The sequence below is a fragment of the Triturus cristatus genome, chromosome 5_1 (genome assembly GCF_964204655.1).
Source record: "Triturus cristatus chromosome 5_1, aTriCri1.1, whole genome shotgun sequence".
NCBI classification, from domain to species: domain Eukaryota; kingdom Metazoa; phylum Chordata; class Amphibia; order Caudata; family Salamandridae; genus Triturus; species Triturus cristatus.
This window is the reverse complement of record NC_140587.1, coordinates 659,880,987-659,893,673: the sequence shown is the minus strand read 5'-3', so window position 1 is coordinate 659,893,673 and position 12,687 is coordinate 659,880,987.

Here is a 12,687-nt window from a genome sequence, read left to right as displayed (position 1 = left end):
GGGTGTGTCTCAAGGAGGTTTCCTGTGGCTCTGCACTAAGCAGAGCGAAGGCTGAGTAGCCCGGCAACTCCTCTCTTAGTGGTCCAAGTAGAGTAAATAGGGTCAGATAGCACTAACAGTATAGTGTCAGTTGATCCAGACCCCATATGCAACTCTCTAGCCCTTCTTCACCCACTACATTTCTGCAGCAGTTTTAAACAACTGTTCAATAGGGTGTGTCCCCCATCCAACCCAGTGATGAGGCTGGAACTGCTATGTATCACTCAAGCTGCACCTCACCTAGAGCCCGGTCGGTCACCATTGCCTATGTAATTGTCCGGTCCTCTTGGTCCTTGCAGGCATCTTGGGCCCTAGTGTGCCAGGAGCAAAGATCAGTATGGCACAGAAACAAGGCTTCCTTCTCCAACAAATGTTGTGCCTAGCTTCTTGCTACAAAGTACACACTACTGGGATAGTGAAGCTATGAATGGCTCAATAAAGAAGTTATGTTTCCTTTGACCATTCCCTCTACTACTTTGGATAGTGAATAATTCTAAAGGTAATCCATGCTAACATGTGCTGACCTCATGGGATGCATGCATTCATCAGACCAATACTGGCTCACCCAGTCACTTTGGTTACCCTTGATAATCTCGGGCCAATTGCACATACCTAGGACAGTGACAATATAGGCAAATGTCTGCTAGCTGGATTGTAAACTCGAACCAGGGGAGGTTGGATGGCAGAGCTCAAGATCAGCTTCTTGGGTATTTTCATCTATATGTATTGCTTATATAAACAGGATTTATTTGGGATCCTGATACTGCCTGGAAGAAGGTTCTGGTGTGACTGCCATGTTATATTATTTATTGGTGAAAATGTCAAATTCGCAGACAACATACAACACAAAAAGGCAAGCATACTAATATAGTATGGTGTTATAACTCAAATACTAAAGACAAGACAGTATGAGACTTTACACAGGGGACTATCTAAAATATGTGCAGACCGACAGTTATTAGTAGGAAAGCTATGTATTTTTTGTCTATACAATAACCTAATATGGTTATGAACTCAGTCACCATGGAGCAAACCAATCTTCAGGTAATGCAGCTCTGGCAGGTGTTAGCAGCGTCATCTCCTACACACAGGTTTCATTCTACCTGCCACAAAATGTGCAGGTCTCAGACTCACAAATAAGGGTCAACCATCAAGTAGCACAGACTGCACAGGTGTGACACAGATTAGGAAATGATGTAAGTTGGCAACTACAACCAAATACAATCCAGGGTTCTGCCCTGAGCTTTTTAAACATAAGTTGTCATGTGACAGCTGGAAAGGAACCAGAGAGTGCCATATGTACAAAGAATAGAAAGGAGATTTCATAATTATGATTTTTACCTTAAGAAAACATACAAACTTCAGAGAGTGATTCCTTATGGGGTCACACATAGACCTACCTCATGAATAACTGTGACCCATTATGAATTGCATGTCTGTGATTACTTTTTAATAAAGCATTTTTTTTTTTAAATGCAGCCTGTTTTCCTTTAAGGAAAATGGGATGTGTTTAAAAAAATTAAATGAAACATTTAAGTTTCATTTTTCAAGAGTAGGCAGTGTCCACTGGATGACTGTCTGCGCTTAAAAGATATGTTTTAATTTTTAAAAAGGGGACAGAGTTCCCCAGGGGACCCCTCATAATTTTCAAATGGTTTCCACTACCCTTGAGATGTTAGTAAAAAAATGAAAGTTTTGTGACCGTAATCTGGTCACAAAATATTCATACATAGCAGTGTAATTCGGCATTTGGGAGTGCTGTTGTAAACACTCCCCTTTCAAGTACCGAAATGCTAAACACAAATTGCAATTTGGTAACATGCTATTTGTTTTTTGTAGATATAAAAAATATCTTTTTTGTTGTTGTAAATGGGCATTCTGCAAATCAGGCCATTAGTGACCCCAAAAATGCTTTTGTAAATATGGCCAATCTTAAGAAATGTTACCTACACTGAGCCAGACCATCTAAGAACCAGATTAGGGCTGCCTAAAAATCAATTTCACAAGGCAAGTAGTCAAAACTCCTAATATGCCTTTCAGAATAATTCAAGAATTACACACCTCTCTCACAGTTCAGACTGCTATTGTCACTTCAGTACATCTATGTAGATCTTTCTGATTATTTCCAAGATACATTTTTAAAAGAAGGCAGATCTCAGAAGTGATAATGGACATACTTTCTGAAAGTGTTTTGCAAAACCTATTGCTATGTTTGATCTGATCTTCTTCTTTCCCATATCCCGAGAAATTGTATACTCTACTTATACGTTAGCAAGAGTGCACAGACAGGGCCTCTTTTATCCAAAGTGCTTCTATCTATCTTTAAAAGCTTCCTTTGTTTAGGAATCGCACCCAAACTGTGGAAGACTGCTACTGTCAAACATGTCTTCAAAAAACCTTCAGACTTAAATGAAGGTTGACCTATCTCATTTCTCTTTTGTCAGAGTAAACTACTGGACAATCTAGTTTTTGATCATTAAATATGTTTGTAGAACAAAATTGTCTGTTAGATCCACGCAGGTTGTTTTTTTCTAAGGCAGAAGCACTAAAATTGGTTGTGATGCCTGTGCTTGAAGATCCTTGCAAATTATCTATTTGGGTGGTGTTGTGGCCCATATCCTTTTAAATCTCTCATCCATCTTTGACATAATTGATCATGCAATTCTACCACAAGACTGTAAGATGCAGGCATAAAAGGGATTGCTATGAAGTGGTTAACATCATTTTTTAGTAACAACCAACACTCGGTGGCTCCACCACATTTCTGTTCTAAAACACAAAAAAACTCTAAGTTCTGGTGTCCTATAGGGGTCACATCTTTCTCCCATATTATTAAATGTATACATGAATCTGCTAACCCATCTTCTCCATCACATTTGGACAAGACTCTTCATGTACACAGATGATAGAGGGCATTGATTTCATTCTTGAGCTAATCCGTCCATCCAAACAGACCACTCAATTTATATCTTTCATAGATCAATGTATATCACTAATACAATGGTGGAGCTCCACTAATTTCATGAAGTTCAACCCTTCTTTTTATTGTGTGCTTAATAACTACCCATGACTCACCAATAGAAGAATACCTAATCTGGCCTTAAAAGTTTGGCCCATTTCCCATCCCAGCAGACACACTTCATCTGGACATCCACATCAATCGATTCCCAGTTGGCTTAAAATGTTCAGGTCGCTAAGTTATCTAGTTTTTGTTTTCTTCAACTACAGATGTTATGGGCAATTCTAATGCTTATGAATAAGCACTTCCATATACAACTTCTTAATTCCCTTGTCCAATAATGTCTGGACTGTGGAAATGCCATCTTCCATATTGTCCTCAAATATTTTCTCAATAGCTTATCAAAAATGCTGCTGAATGCCTAATCAATGGTCTGACAAGAACAGTCCAGGTTCACTGGCTTCCAATTTGGAGGACAGAGACCTTCAATGCCATGGTCCTCATTGACAGAGTAATCAATTAGAGCACTCCAGATTTTATTGCCTCTAAATGTATTTATTTATTTATTTATTTATTTATATCACTTACAGAGCGCACTATCACCTTGCAGGCATCCTGGCGCTGACAAACACGAGTGCACGTATTGTGGGTAAACCACCGAGGCGCAGACAACAGCTTAGATAATGGGAAATAGCCAGGTTTTTAATCTCTTCCTAAAAAGGAAACGATCCCTGACTTGTCTCAGTTCCAGCGGAAGCTCATTCCATAATCTGGCAGCTGATACATCGAAGGCTCTACCGACTGATTTAACTTTCTTGACTCTAGGTATTTTCACCAGTCTAGCTGATGCAGAGCGCAGGCATCTTCCTGGAGTGTACCATTCAAACTTTCTCTGCATGGGGACGGGCCCGATCTCATGCAGGGCCTTGAACACCAAGCAGAGAGATTTAAACTGGATTCTCTGTCTAATTGGGAGCCAATGCAGCTCCGCCATAGCCAGTGAGGAAGATGCATCTCTAGGCCAGCCTAGTACTAGCTTGGCCGCTGTTGACTGAATCCGCTGAAGTCTATCTAAAAGATATTTCGGGGACCCAAGTAGCAGCGCATTACAATAATCTAATCTGCTTAATATAGTACTTTGTACTACTAGCGCTCGTGCCTGGGAGGGCATTAAGGGAAAGATCTTTCACAGAGTTTGTATAATAGCGGAACAACTTCCCACTGTTTGGTTAACCTGAGCTTCCAACGTTAACTTGTTATTAAACATAACGCCCAGATTCCGAACCTTCTCCACCGGTCGTAGAACGGTGGGTAGATCTAAAGGCCAAAAGTTAACAGGCAGCACCGAAGGAACCTTCCCGACTGAAAAATAAAGGACCTCGGTCTTTCCAGCATTAAATTGCAAAGAGTTTCCTCTCAACCAGTGAGCCATGGCCCGCAGACAGCTATGAAACGCTTCCAAAGAGGTCGACTCATCTCCCTCTAAGGAGAGAATCAGTTGCGTGTCATCGGCATAATTTACTGCATTAATGTTATGTGCCCTACTGACAGCAATCAGAGGTAACATATAAATATTAAAAAGAATAGGGATAATTGCGGAGCCCTGAGGTACCCCATGCGTGATTTTAGTAAAGGGAGATTGATAAGGAGGCAGGGCCACTGCTAGACTCCTCTCAGAAAGAAAGGATTGAAACCAGCTCAGAGCAAGGCCAGTTACCCCAACCTCCCTCAGCCTCCTCAACAAGATGGCATGGTTGACCGTATCAAATACGGCAGACAGATCAAGCAGAATAAGAACTGCCGCCTGCCCTTTGTCTGCCCGCATCCGAAGCTCGTCCATCACGGTCACCAAAGCCGTCTCAGTGCCATGCGCTGGCCGGAAGCCAAATTGTACATCCTCTAGGAGTTTATTTTTTTCAAGGTGTTTTGAGAGATAGCTTCCAACCGCTCTTTCTACAATTTTGGCCGGAAAAGGCAAAAGGGAGATAGGTCTATAGTTGTTGGGACTGGCAGGGTCCAGAGTGGACTTCTTCAACAGAGGAGTCACCAGTGCCTGTTTCCACTGAGACGGGACCACACCACTAAGAAGAGACTGATTACAGATCAGCCGAAGTGTGGGAAACAGCTCTGCTTCAAATTCCTTCCAGAATCTCTGTGGCAGGGGTCCAAAGGTGAACCTGACGAAATCCCTAGGGCCACCTTGCCAAAATCTTCTGCTGAGAGGATCGCACACTCAGTTAGCTTAGCAAAGGGCTGGCTCTCCGAGCCTATAGTTATGATTTCATTACCACCCAAAGAGCAGCCACCGAGACTGTTACGTTCTGGACTTACTAACTCAGAATGCAGAGAATCCTCACCCAGATCCGCAATAATAGTTTTAATTTTGTAAAGAAAGAATCTTACCAGATTATCACATAGATCTTGGGAGGGGGGTGACTGATTCTTAGTACAGTCGGGACTAGTTAAGGTATTCAATATTTTAAAAATGCACCTTGGCCTATTATGAGCCTTCAGTATAGTACTGGAGTAATAGTCTGCTTTGGCCAAATTATTTTCTTTCTTATAACACATCATCACACTTTTCCAACTAAGTTTCTCCCTATCATCATATTCCCTTCTCCACTTTCTCTCCACCTGTTTACAATCAAGTTTCAATTATTTTAGTTTGTCATTAAACCAGGGGGCCGAAGGTCTGCCCACTCTCTTATGATCTTTTAGTGGGGCAGTAGAATCTAATACAGAGGAAATCTGTGAGCAGAGGGAGGCATAATTCTCCTCCACTTGCTTAGCTGGCGAAAAACAATCTTCCAGGTAGAAGACAGCAACTAGTCCTCTTTTTCTTAGGAGGGCTTTCCAGTCCCTGCTAACATAATTGCTCACGGAACTAACTACCTGGATATTATGGCTAGGACTAGGCACCAGAAAGTTAATCAAGAAATGATCAGACCAGTCCATCGGCAAAATGTCCACGATATTAAGGACTTGATCCCCTGAGAAGATTAAATCAAGTATGTGTCCACCCTTATGCGTTGCCTTGGCCACCCGCTGGTAGTGGCCAAGGCCTTCGCACGACTGAAGGACATTATTATAACCAGAATCAAGAGTCCCATTCATCCACAGATTAAAATCCCCCAAAAGCACTAGTCTAGCATGAGTGGCAGCCAAATTGGTGATGGTCTCCATCAGTGACTGCTGCTGCTGCACACTCAGCGCCCCCGGGGGTCTATAACAGATGACCCCAGTTAAGATGTGTCCATGAACGTCTTTAATAGCAAACCCAAGTAGTTCAAGTCCTTCAATTATATCAGTATCTATTATCACACAGTTCCAAGAGTCTTTGTAAATCACACCAACTCCTCCCCCCCTCCCACTCAGTCTCGGTTTGTGGAAAATTTTTCATACATACATACATTTCCATACAGTAGGCCAGACTGATGGCCTTAAATAGCTCAAACAAATCCCCACACTATCCACAAGTTGTGGATAGCTACATTCAGCAACAGATCCTTCTCTGTTGCTGCAGGCAGAGTTGATGTGAACTGTCTGTGTCTCATTTTAAAATGTGACAAAAAAATTGTAAATTGTTAATGGGTCCTATGTTAGGAATAACTCACATTGTTCAGCACCAAGAAAATATTTCCATAATTCTCTCTATAAATAACCAATGAAATAACATAACAAAACATGCAGGGACTAAGCCATAATGTTGGGACTGAATAATGTTGCATATAGTTGAATGAGTATATGTGTATTGTGCTGAGTAACTTAGTTGTAAAGTAAGGAAGGAAATTGACACAATGAGAGGAAGGCGGTGTATGGCTTCATGAGTGTGCTAATAAGCTGATGTTTGTTTATGAATCCTGGTAGTAACATAAGGGTGTTGCAAAATTTGCTCTGCAGCAGCATTAAGGTATTTCTCAGTGGTTGCTACTTGTCACACTAGTGTACAACACACGAATATGTACTATCAACCCCTGGATGCAGCTAGCTAAGTTAGTTGTAAGCGATTTAAAGGCTGCTCATCATTCACCAAGTACCAATCACAAGACAAGGATTCAGCATTCCGACCGAGTGCCTTCTTTTTCTTAGACAGGCAATATGCTTGCAATGAATGCAAGTCAAACTTAAAAAATATAAGTAGTTATTAACTCTATTACTGACTTGGAAGGAGCAGGTTCTCTTAAACATGTGTGAGAGACTTTGGTTCATGTCAGTATTTGCTGCTGCTTCCATGGGGAATGCATTCCTGGTGTCAAGTCTATTGCTCATCTCCCAGTGCACTCTGGCTTAATAACGATCACTGAGCTCAGTGTTTCTGTTAGCCTACCACAGGACGTGCATTTGGTGACAGCTATGACTGACTTCCTGATAAAAGGAAAACATGCAGGAGGAGTCCTTGCATTTCAAGCACATGTAGCTAGACCTTGGAGTAGACGGAGCAGACTAGTGCTTAGCCTGACTGAATATCACCAAGTACATTCTGAGCACGACCCATCAGTCCATCACTTGCATGGAGGGTGTGATAGGGAGATGACTGTGCCAAGAAAAATTCTGTGACAGGAGTGGATAAACTGTGTATCAAGATGATTGATTGGAGAGGATGAAGCCTAACAGCCAGAGCGGTCGACCTCGTAGTTGGGAAACCGGGTTCGAGTCTCAGCAAGGGATGCTCGACACCCAGTGATTCTGGGCAAATCATTTCATCTCCCTTGCCTAACAAAATAAATGTGTCCGTCTGTAATCAAACTGGTGCTAATGTAAAGCGCCCAAGTTCACGCTATATAAAACACCCCAATTTTTTTTTATGTATATGCAATTCAATGCACTGTAAAACAATTGCGTATTACCAAATTATACAAATCCACACCCATTGAAAAAGGTTCTCCAACAGTGCTCACTCAGCACCATTTCCAGGCTTTATGAATTTCCTAGTATGAGGTTCATTTTTTCTCTCTGTAGTATTAGAGAATGGGTTAACTGGAAGGGGTGGAGGGGGGAAGCATGGGATTCACAAAGGTAAGTTATGAGTAGTATCTATACATCCACACTCAGGGTGGAACCACAGCACTCAGGGCAAAATCTCTGCACTCAGGGCAGAGATGGCTGATGCCTGAGTATGGAGAATCCTCCCTGAGTGCAAAGATTCCTCCCCGAATGCGGAGATTCCCCTCCAAGTGCAGAAATTCCACTCCAGGTGCAAAGTGGAATCTCTGCACTCAGGGCAGAGATTTTACCCTGAGTGTGGAGATTCTGCCCCAAGTGCGGAAACTCCGGCCTGAGTGCAGATGCAGAGATACTACCCGTAACTTACCTTTGTGAATATCCCAAAAGTCGTAAACTTAGACTTTTGGTCTAAGTTTACCTTTGTGTTCTGGTCCTAATGTTTAGACCTGAAGTTCAATTTTAGACCTAAAGTCTAACTTAAGAACTGAAATCTAAGTTTAGACCTGAAGTCTAAGTTTAGACTTTTAGTCTAAAGTTAGGTTTTAGGTCTAAACTTAAAACTTAGATTTCAGGTGTAAAGTTAGACTTTAGATCTAAACTTAAGAATTCTGGTCTAAACATAGGGCCTGATTTACAAAGATAAACTTAGACATGAAGTCTAACTTTACACCTGAATTCTAACTTTACACCTGAAGTCTAACTTTGCACCTGAAGTTTAAGTGTCTGATTCAGAAAGGCAGGGTTAGACAAATAGTCTAACTTAGGCCAAATGTCTAATTTACTAGTTTGGGTATTTCCAAGGGTAAGTTACCACTAGTAACTATACTACTAGTAAAGTTACTACTAGTAAAGTTACTAGTAGTAAAGTTACTAGTAGTAACTTACCTTTGCAAATACCAAAAAGTAGTAAAGTTAGACTTTTGGTTTAAGTAAGACATTTGATCAAACTTTACGTTTGTGAATCGGGCCTTTGGATTTTAGGTCTAAACTTAGACTTCGGGTTTGAGTTTAAACTTCAGGTCTTAGCGTACCTTTGTAAATCGAGCCAAAAGATGTTATCGAAGCACCCCACCCAGAAATAAATGGTTGTTTCACTATCCATGCCTGAAATGGAAGCTCTCCTTAGGAACTCTGATTTGACCACTGCTTCAAGAAAATGGCACTTTGCTGCCAACACAAGCAAAATGCTATAGATGGTGTATGACAACATGCAATGGTTAAATGGATGGGAGGGTTTGGTCGTAGGCCCCTTTTCTCTGTATACATTAACTCTAGTAGAGAAAAAGCTAGTGCTGTTTCTAGCCCAGACCTAAAATGGTTTTATTCAAATCAAACTTACCTTAAGGTCTAAATGTCTGAGGGGACCAGTGGGAAACTCTCTAAGAAAACTGCCATCTCCGATGAGTTGCTAATCTCATAATATATAATATATAACATTTAAACTACTGTTGGTTTGAACATTATTTCAGGCAAAACATAAAATAGGCCCCACTATTACAATGTCTTATATAACTATTATTGCAATTCTTTAGTGACTGTCAAATAACTGTTGGTGGAACTATGTAATATATACTTAAGATTTACGTTGTATTGCTTGCTAATCAAAAAATAAATTCCTAGAAAACCTTTAATTAACCAACTCAATTTGAATGGGTTTCTTTTTCAGGATTTATACAACAAAGAAACTTTCTTGTGTCAGCGTGAAATAATTCATCCGAGAATGCAAACTGCTGCTTTGATTTCCCTCATCAATCATGACTTCAATAATACGTTACTTCTGTACTTGTGAATGCTAATAATTCGCATGTTATTTTTAATTATTCTTTCGAGGGTTATTTCTGTCTGAAAATATCATATAATGCTTTGATCTCATTCTAAGAAAAAGCAATGAAAATGCCTTCGTTATCGCAGTGCATTGTTTGAAGTTTATAGGAAAATGGAATGAATTATCTACCTCCATTTTACCCTGTTTATATTTTAAGAAACGTATATTTTAAGTTGAACTGAAAACTAAATATTCTTGTTTTCACTTTTCAGCCACATTCGAGTCTCTTGTAACTTTTTGCTGCAACACTATCATAAGGATCATACCTCCCTCTTCTCTGGAAACCTTACACTCAATCAGGCAAACCCATTATCACTCAATGTTTTGACTACTTAGTTGCTGGACCAGTCATACTTCCAAAATCCACTGCATTCTTCTCCGTAATGTAAAAAGTAAATGTGACACACGTGAAGCCCAGCCGTAAATTCGCCCTGCAACACTAGGGCCAAAGTTATCAAAGAGCTGTGCCGCCTTTGTGCCACCAATGGGACGCACGAGTGACATAACTTTTATGATAGATTTATCAAGCTGCGTGGCCCTGAGTTGATTGATCGATCTGGAGTAGTGCAATGCAGCGCTAATCGCTATGTTGCATTACTCTGCCCCAGGGAGGAGTTCCATGGGTGGAGCATTGGTGTTCCTTTACATCCACCCATGGATTTTGGAGGATTCCCAGAAGGCATCAAAATGTTATGCATTAAAGTAAAGTAAATCTTCAATTTATTTAAATATACATCAAATTAAATTTTTCTTAAATTAGATTAAAAATAAATTCACTCCTAAAGAAAAAAAATGCGTTTTATTGTGCATTTATATTGATTAAAAGTAATGTATAGAAACATTGGAAATTATTAAGTCATTGAATTACATGTTATTAATATGTCATTTTACATTATTTTTTAAATTCCAAAAAGGTTGTTAAATATTTTATAATTAAACAATATCTTATTTTATATTCTATTCAACAGTGAATGTATTTATTTATATTTTGAACTATCTTACATGTTTTTATTTCATTTAGAATCATTTTCTACCCTTTTTTAAACAGTCCCTACCTCCATTATTTTCTTAGAAAGAGTGCTGCAGTACCATTGGCTGAGGTGGAGTAACTGCTTTGGCTTTCTTTCTGCTATTGTAAATGTAGGAGTGAAATATTTGTAAATAGCAATGGCCTTACTCTTTGGTGAATGGGTGCATGTCTCTCCCTAAACCCCTCTCTAAACCACCCATAACCCCTCCCTACTTCTCCTTAATCCCCTACCTTTTAGTAGTTAGTATTCCCCATTTTCCAGCCACTCCTCTATTCCTCTCACATTTAATAATAATATGTGTAGCTATGTGTGTGACTCCGCAGTCGGGCTGAGATCACCCCACTGAAAAAGATAGAAGAGACGAAGCCATAACTCCACTAGTAAAAATTTTAAATAGCATTCAACAGTATGTTTGTAGTGCTACAGTAGTACTACACAATATACTACAAAATGCAGTTGCGAATAGGGCCCTCTAATTTCCATAAATGAATCCGACAATGGAGTCTCCAGAAACATGATTGGTGTATCACAACCATTATGTTGAAAGGCACTATGGTGCTCATGAAGGATTTAAAACCTATTTGGCTAATCTATAGCCTTCCTCCGGACACCAATACAAATGCACAAGAAACACTTGTACAAGATCTGTGCCTGTAACCTCACAAAAGGAGCCATCCTTTGCACACACCTCATCATTAAAAAGCCATGGGTCCACTTGATCTAGTATACCTGCAAAAATGACTGCCACGACAGTAATGCATGGATGATATGTGACATACATCTATGCTTCACTACATTCACCAAACGCTTCCTGGCATGCTGACATGACACTTCCACCCTTTATGCAGTTGTGTCTTGAAACACATACAGAAGTCATGATATAGAAATTGTGTATTACTGGATCAGATGTGTAAACAGCTAAAAATGCCTCAGTACATACACTTGTTACTCTAACCAAGTTAGACAAGCAATGGTCAGTGCCTTTTGAAGTCAAATGACCTGCTCCAAATCAACTCTATTATCCAAAGCATCTAATTTTCATTGCTGCATTGAACAATGGGGTGAAGCAGCCCAAAGCCATATTTAGTAATGGTGCAAAAAGTTGCCTAGCATCACACACAACCTTCGCACAATGATGCATCTGTGTGTATGTGACTCTATGGGATTATACTGATTGTACTGGAAACAAATGCTTTCAACACAAAATCCTATGACTAGACAAATTCTAAAACAGTCCACACATTGAATGAGTGCTGTACAGTGAGGCATGCATAAAATGTGGAAAATGTTTAGAGAAATTAAGGTAGCAATATCAATATCAAAATAGCACCTGCTTCAATGAGTTTTTATTTTTCACGCACAGCCCAGTCTGGCTATCTTATTAGACAGGGCTTGCATCAAACACTATGATCCTGATTCACAAAGGTAAACTTACTCAATTGGGTAAGTTTACTCTTTTTCGGTATTCAAAAAACTGCAATTTAATAGTTAATTTACGACTGCAGAGACTCTGCCCTCGGGCGGATAACTCTGCACTTAAAAAGGACAGGATAGTACAGGCTTATTTTTTTATATGCGGAGTTGTGATTAAATTGCAGCTTTATATAAAAGAATAAACTTATACACATGTGTAAGCTTACCTTTGTGAATCAGGCCCTATAAGTTCTTGAAGTGATGCAAGATGGTGCCAAACAGCTTAAAGTGGAAATGGAGTAGAGAAAAGGGCACCTTTCCAGTGTAAAATGCTTTTTGCGTTGGAAAGTCTGAACTCTTCCAATCAATCAATTAATCAAGTAGTATTTGTAAAACATGCTTTTCACCTATAAGGGTATTAGGCTGCTTTCTGCAGGGCTCATTCGAAAACCTAGGTCTGAAGCCCCTTCTTGAAG